General features: G+C 46.2%; 1 long non-coding RNA gene across 1 annotated transcript in view; it reads right to left on the bottom strand.

Moving 5' to 3' along the window:
• Positions 1-289: 289 nt before the first annotated feature.
• LOC111561905 overlaps positions 290-6117 on the bottom strand; it is a 68318-nt gene continuing 62490 nt past the window's right edge. Inside the window, exon 4 of the long non-coding RNA XR_006584225.1 lies at positions 290-483. This is a non-coding gene — a long non-coding RNA (uncharacterized LOC111561905). The remainder of the gene's footprint in view (positions 484-6117) is intronic.

Here is a 6117-nt window from a genome sequence, read left to right as displayed (position 1 = left end):
CTGGGGAATCTTATTAAAATTCAGATTCCCAGGCCATACTTCTTGAGATTCCAATTCAGTAGGTCAGGAGAGGGGCCCAGGAATGTGCATCTTTTAAAAATTTTTCTTCTAGAGAGAGATAGAGAGCACAAATTGGGGGAGGAGCAGAGGGAGAGGGAGAGAGAGAGAATCCCAAGCAGGCTCCACATGCAGCGCAGAGCCCAACACAGGGCTTGATCCCACAACCCTGGGATCATGACCTGAACTGAAATCAAGAGTTGGACACTCAAACAACTGAGCCACCCAGGCGCCCCAGGAATGTGCATCTTTAATAGGTACTCCTGGTGAAGCTGACACGGGCACATCGAGGCAGACCCGCTGCATGGTTTTGCCTCCACTGCAGAGACATGGCTGAGAAAGAAACTTTCACCACTTGCCATTTCTTTTACTTCCTGTCTGTTAAGCACATAAAGTCCAAAAGTGCATGCACTGGAGCTGAGGGAGCTGCAGAGAGAGGGCGGAGGGGTGAAAGGAGAAGGCATGTGATTATTATTATTATTAGAAACTAGAAGCAAACACTAGAGTTAATAATGTACTGCTATTACCCAGCATACAGGTAGCCATTGTTTACATGCTTTCATTAGCTCAGCAGACTCACCCACCAGTGACCTAGGCGCTGACCTTGGTATTGGGGATGCACTGATTAATAAGACAAAGGACCTGACCTCAGGGAGCATCCAGCTTGGTAGTGGAGGCAGGCAGATCAGTGATGTGTTGAGAACAGTAAAACCCACTAAGAGTAAGAGCAACATGTTCGGGCAGCTCTGGGAAGGGGCAGTCAAGTTGCTCCACAGAGGAGGATGCATTAGAACCAGACTTGTTCAGCTGGGGCTTACTAGGCCAGGAAGACAGACTAGTATAGGGCCAAGATCAGCACCAATTAGCAATGACCACAGTGTAGACTCCATTTGGGAGAAAGCAGCAAGAGATCTGTCTGAAGAGATGGAGAGCATTTTCCAAGGTCAGCCTTGACCTCCTCAGGGGTTTTCTGAAGCCAGCCCACAAATTCCATCCAGGCCAGGGCAGGGTTTTCTCGTGTCTGTCCAAGGTTTAGAATTTTTTAATTGGAATATTTTAAGGAAAAGAATCCTCCTGCTTGCTGCTGCTTTCACCATGCCTTACATTCAACCCTCTTCTTACATCAAGTCAGCGGCCCAGCCCCAGAAGACACTTAGGGCTGCCACTCTTTCTAGGAGAGGGGGTTCAACAGAAAGCAGAAATCAGAGTAGGAATGTGGTCCCCTGTGCGGTTTTATGAAAATCAGTCTGGTGATATGTGGTAGGCAAAATATAATTGGAAGATGAAAGAATAGCCAGGAACTTCCTCAATAGCCTGGCCCAACTTTCCCCATATTTTCTTGACTCTGTACCCTCAATATACATAGAAATCACATACGTGTCTCATGTCCTAATACAGTATGGGTGCAAGTAATGATTCTGTACCCACCTCCAACGTGTGGGTTTTTTCCCCACACCAACAAGCAATTCTCCAACATCAGCTGGATGTCCTATAATCCAACTCAATTCTGAGACTATCTACACAGAGAAAGCATCAGATCCAACAGGTTAAGGGCTCAGTCCCACCAGACTGCTCCACCCTCAACTTCAGATGCCAATCACAAGTGCAGGTGGCCCATCACCTGTGCTTCTGACCAACCAGCATGTAGATCAGAGGCTCTAGTGACCTTGGTTCTAAAGACCTTGGGTTCGATTAATTTGCTCACAAAACTCAGAAATATTTTACTTACTAGATTACCAGTTTATTATGAGGGATATAGCTCAGGAACAGCCGGATACAAGTGATGCACAAGGCAAGATACGGGGAAGGGCACAGAGCTCCCATGCCCTCTCCGTGCCCACCACTTTCCTGGTACCTCCATGTGTTCACCAAGGCAGAAACTTTCTGAACCCTGTCTTGTTGAGATTTTATGGAGGCTTCATTACTTAAACATAATTGATCGAGTCATTAGCCTATGGTGGTTGATTCAACCTCCAGCCCCCTCTGCCCTCCCTGGAAATAGTGGGTGGGACTGAAAGTTCCAATCCTCGAATCACCTGGTGGCCTCCTCTGGCAACCAGCCCCCACCCTTAGGTGACCCAGGGGCATTCCAAAAGTGACCACATTAACATAACAAAAGACATAGTTATTACTCTCATCACCGGGAAAAATCACAAGAATTTTACCTCCGGGCCAGTAAGAAGGACAAAGACCAAATATGTATTTCATATTACAAATCACAATACCATAGTTAAGTCATAGAAAGAAGAATTTAAATGAATGAGCTAAGGATAAAATAACACTTCTTTTAAGGCTTTTATTTTGTTAATAATACAAAAAAACCTTTTCACTGAAAGGAATTATTACGAATGCTGATGTTTTTAGTGAGTGCTATGTGGTTGATATGTTTTATTATGTTTGTGCTATCTTCATATTAACATTTTGCAGTTCAGTATTTAGAAGATCCGGTTTTCAGTGCAAATTACTTTGATGCTTGATTCTTATAGCTTTCAGAATTGAAAAAAGATACCACAGTAAGGAACAGACATCCAAATGAAAAAAGTGCTTCATTGGCTGTGCTTACTAAAATATTAATGTTTTAGTCTTCCTCACCAATTATACAAAGGCTTTTGTTTAAATCCAGCTGGCAAATTTCCATTTTTTCTTGATGTCCATCAGTTGTTCTTGTGTATTTTATATTTTTAACCAGAAGGTTTGAAAACCACCCGAACTCTTCATATGGAAGATGTTTAATTAAGCTGGGCATTAGGTAGGCCAAGCATCAACACTACCAATTTCTTGCTGTTTGCCTCTGTTTGCATTATTAATGCTATCTTCTCGAAGTAGTTTCCTCTGGCGGGACTCATTTTTAAGCATGTATCTATTTCTTCAGGGTTTATTTAGTGAAAACAAATCATAAATTCATTTAACTTGGCCCACCTGCCCTGCAGAAGGTCAAGTTACACAGAAAGCAAAGGAGTGGGTGCCAAGCCCTCCAAGTTTAGAGCCCCTGCTCTATCTCAGGCCAGTGTTTCCAGGCTGATTGGTATGTGACTTTGGCATGTGACCTCGGATGGCCTGACTGACAGAGCAGTGAGTGGCCAGTACCCATCACATAGTAAATACTAGAAAATGCAAGGTCCTTCCCATTGTTTGAAGTTCTAGAAATTCTAATATTTTCTGCCCACACTTCAGAGGCTCATCTTGCACAGGGCCTGGTGCCTGCAGGTCTCTTTTAGGACACCTCAGTCTCCAAGGTGAGGAGATACAGATGAGATAAACGAGACAGTATCTGGAGTGGGGATCGGTTGATGGGGGGGCAGGGAATAAGGAGATCCAGGATGTCTAGAGTTTCCAGCGGGGTTGGCAGGGTTGTGGGGTGTTCATTCTGACAGACAGCATTTCCTGGGATCACAGGTGCTTGGTGGCCTTGTTCCAGCATGGCCTCCCAGGCCAGAGGAAGATCCAAAGGCTGGCTCTGTCCCCTGCTTCACTTGAACTCTATTCCTCTGTTCTCCCCAGCCCCCACCCCAAATCATTGAATGAACATGTGAGGCAAGCAGCGGGCCCAAAATCCTAAGACCTGGGTTCCAGTCCATACTTAGTAGCTGGGTGACTCTGGGCACAGCTTTCTCATCCACAAAATGAAAATGAAGGAACGAACCCTGCTTGCCTCACAGGATTTTAATGCGGCTCAAGTAAGACAAGGCACAGGCACGTGTGAAGGCTCTGAAAACTACAAAGCACCATATAAACGGATGGCATTATTATGATTTAATAGTATCTTGTGTGCATGGTGATTGATGCACCAGGCAAGGCATACTCCCTCGCTCCGGCCTTTGTTTTTCTGGGACACATTCTAGGAGGGTGTGCAGCTATGTGGTGTAGGAGGCAGCCACCGGCATGAGTAACCCATGGGCAGTGTGTCTGCATAGCTGAACATCCTAAAATACCACTGACCTCAGGCATCCTGAGACTAGAGGTCACACTTGGAAGCTAGGTGGCTTGGATGGTACAGAGGCTGCTGGGGGTTCTGGAGCCAAGGAGCAAGGCCAAGACCACTGGAAGCAGGACTTGGCTTCCATGGAAACTCCCTACTCTGGGCATTTATTCCTTCAGTTGTTCTGAAAGAAATCTAAGAAGCTGGCACGAGATTCAAGCATGGTTTGAAACCGGGAGATAAAACCCCTTATCGTACCTACTTTGGTAATTTGAGTTTTGGCTTGCCCTGACCCCAGGTATAGTCAGTCTATTAACATATTTACCGGATGCCCACACAGAAGGATAGTACAGACCCACACAATGAAAGCACTACAATCTGATTGGGAAGATTGAATACAGGATAAATGGATAATAGATAGATAATAGATGACAAATTAATGATAGTGATGAGAAATATGATAAATTCATGATAGATATAGACAGATACTGGATGGAGGATTGGACAGAGAAGTATAAACATGAAACGATACTAACATCAGAATAAAAAGAACAATTTAGTGAGTACCTACAATGTGCCAGGTAGCTTCAGATATGCCCTTACAGCTGTCCTTGAATTCTTTTTTTTAAATTTTTTTAACATTTATTTATTTTTGAGAGACAGAGTGTGAGTGCAGGAGGGGCAGAGAGAGAGAGAGGGAGACACAGAATCCAAAGCAGGCTCCAGGCTCTGAGCTGTCAGCACAGAGCCCAACGTGGGCTTAAACCCGCAAACCGTGAGATCATGACCTGAGCCAAAGTCAGACACTCAACTGACTGAGCCACCCAGGAGCCCCTGTCATTGCTGAATTATTCAGCAACACTGCAAGAAACCATCATCTCTGTTTGTCAGAAAAGGAAACCGAGGTCCAAAGAGGCTTAAGTAACCTGCCAAAAGCCACCCAGCCGGCCCGTGTTCTTTCATCTAAGTCTCACTGTTTCTGAGTCATAGGACACCCCACTCCCACCCCAGCCCCAGCTCTGAATTGTCTTTGTTACTTGTGAGCCTTTGTTTTATGTGAGAACATCTTGGAAACTCTGAGAAAAGCCACAAACCACTTTCCATTCAAGGAGAACCTGAAAACCAGCTCCTCAACCAGGCCTGTTTCAGCTGCCTTCAGGGTTCCCAGGTGAAAGCAAGGCCTCTCCGGAGAAACCAAAGAGCTTTCTCTTCGGGCGCACAGAAATGTTTGCAAGGCAGGCCAGGCTCTGGGGCACACTAAGGAAATTGACTTGGAGCCAGAGGCTTCTATGGGGCACCGCACGCCGATGCCCACCCGTTCAGTCCTACCTCCTTTTACTCCTAGCAGCTTCATTTGCTCCCTCTCCTACCTCTCTCCTGTCTCACCCCCTTCTCACCTCCAAGACCAGCTGGGGCAGGGCAGGAGCTTGGCCACCATGTCAGGAGGGCAGGAGGGCCTCAGGGCTTCCTGCCACAACCTATGCTCTCTCCATCAGACAGACTCCTGGCTCCTGGCTCTCTCAGGGTGCAAAGCCAAGCCTCTGGGAAATCCCTTGTGCCTTCCTATGGGGCTGGAGCCAGGAGTGAGTTTCGGGGCCACTGGTTATGGTGACAGGGAGAATTCAGGAGTGCATGCACACTGTTGAAGAAGTTCTGTTAGGAGGTTCGATGGAGTATGGAGGACGGATGCTCCTAGAGGGACTTCACAGTGAGTTGAAGAATCCTCTGTGTGAGGGACAGAGATGGTGAAAGAGGAGACAGGGACAAATCTAGCCAGTCCCTCCCACCTCTTTCTGCGTTGGCTAGTTCAGCCTCTGTCCTCCATTCCCTTGGCCCCGATATCTCTTTTTGAAACTTTCCAGCCTGGAAAGCAGGATGTTCTCAGATCTGCAAGTGTCCTTTTACATAGACTAGGCTTTCTGATGGTTTCAAAGGTGCTCTTAAAATGCACAACAAGGAATCAGAATTTTAGAAATGATTAAGTTCTATCTTCAGAATGGGAGGCTGAGAACTAAGGAGGTAAAGTGGCTTGTCCAAGGTCATATGTGCTGCTAACTCCTGCTCCGTGATACCAGGATAGAGGTGTCGTAAAAATTTAGAACCTCCCTCTGAAAGGGACTCCTCTTCCAGGCGTGGTGGGT

This window comes from Felis catus, chromosome A1 (genome assembly GCF_018350175.1).
Source record: "Felis catus isolate Fca126 chromosome A1, F.catus_Fca126_mat1.0, whole genome shotgun sequence".
Lineage (NCBI taxonomy): Eukaryota > Metazoa > Chordata > Mammalia > Carnivora > Felidae > Felis > Felis catus.
This window is presented reverse-complemented; position numbering and strand designations above follow the sequence as displayed.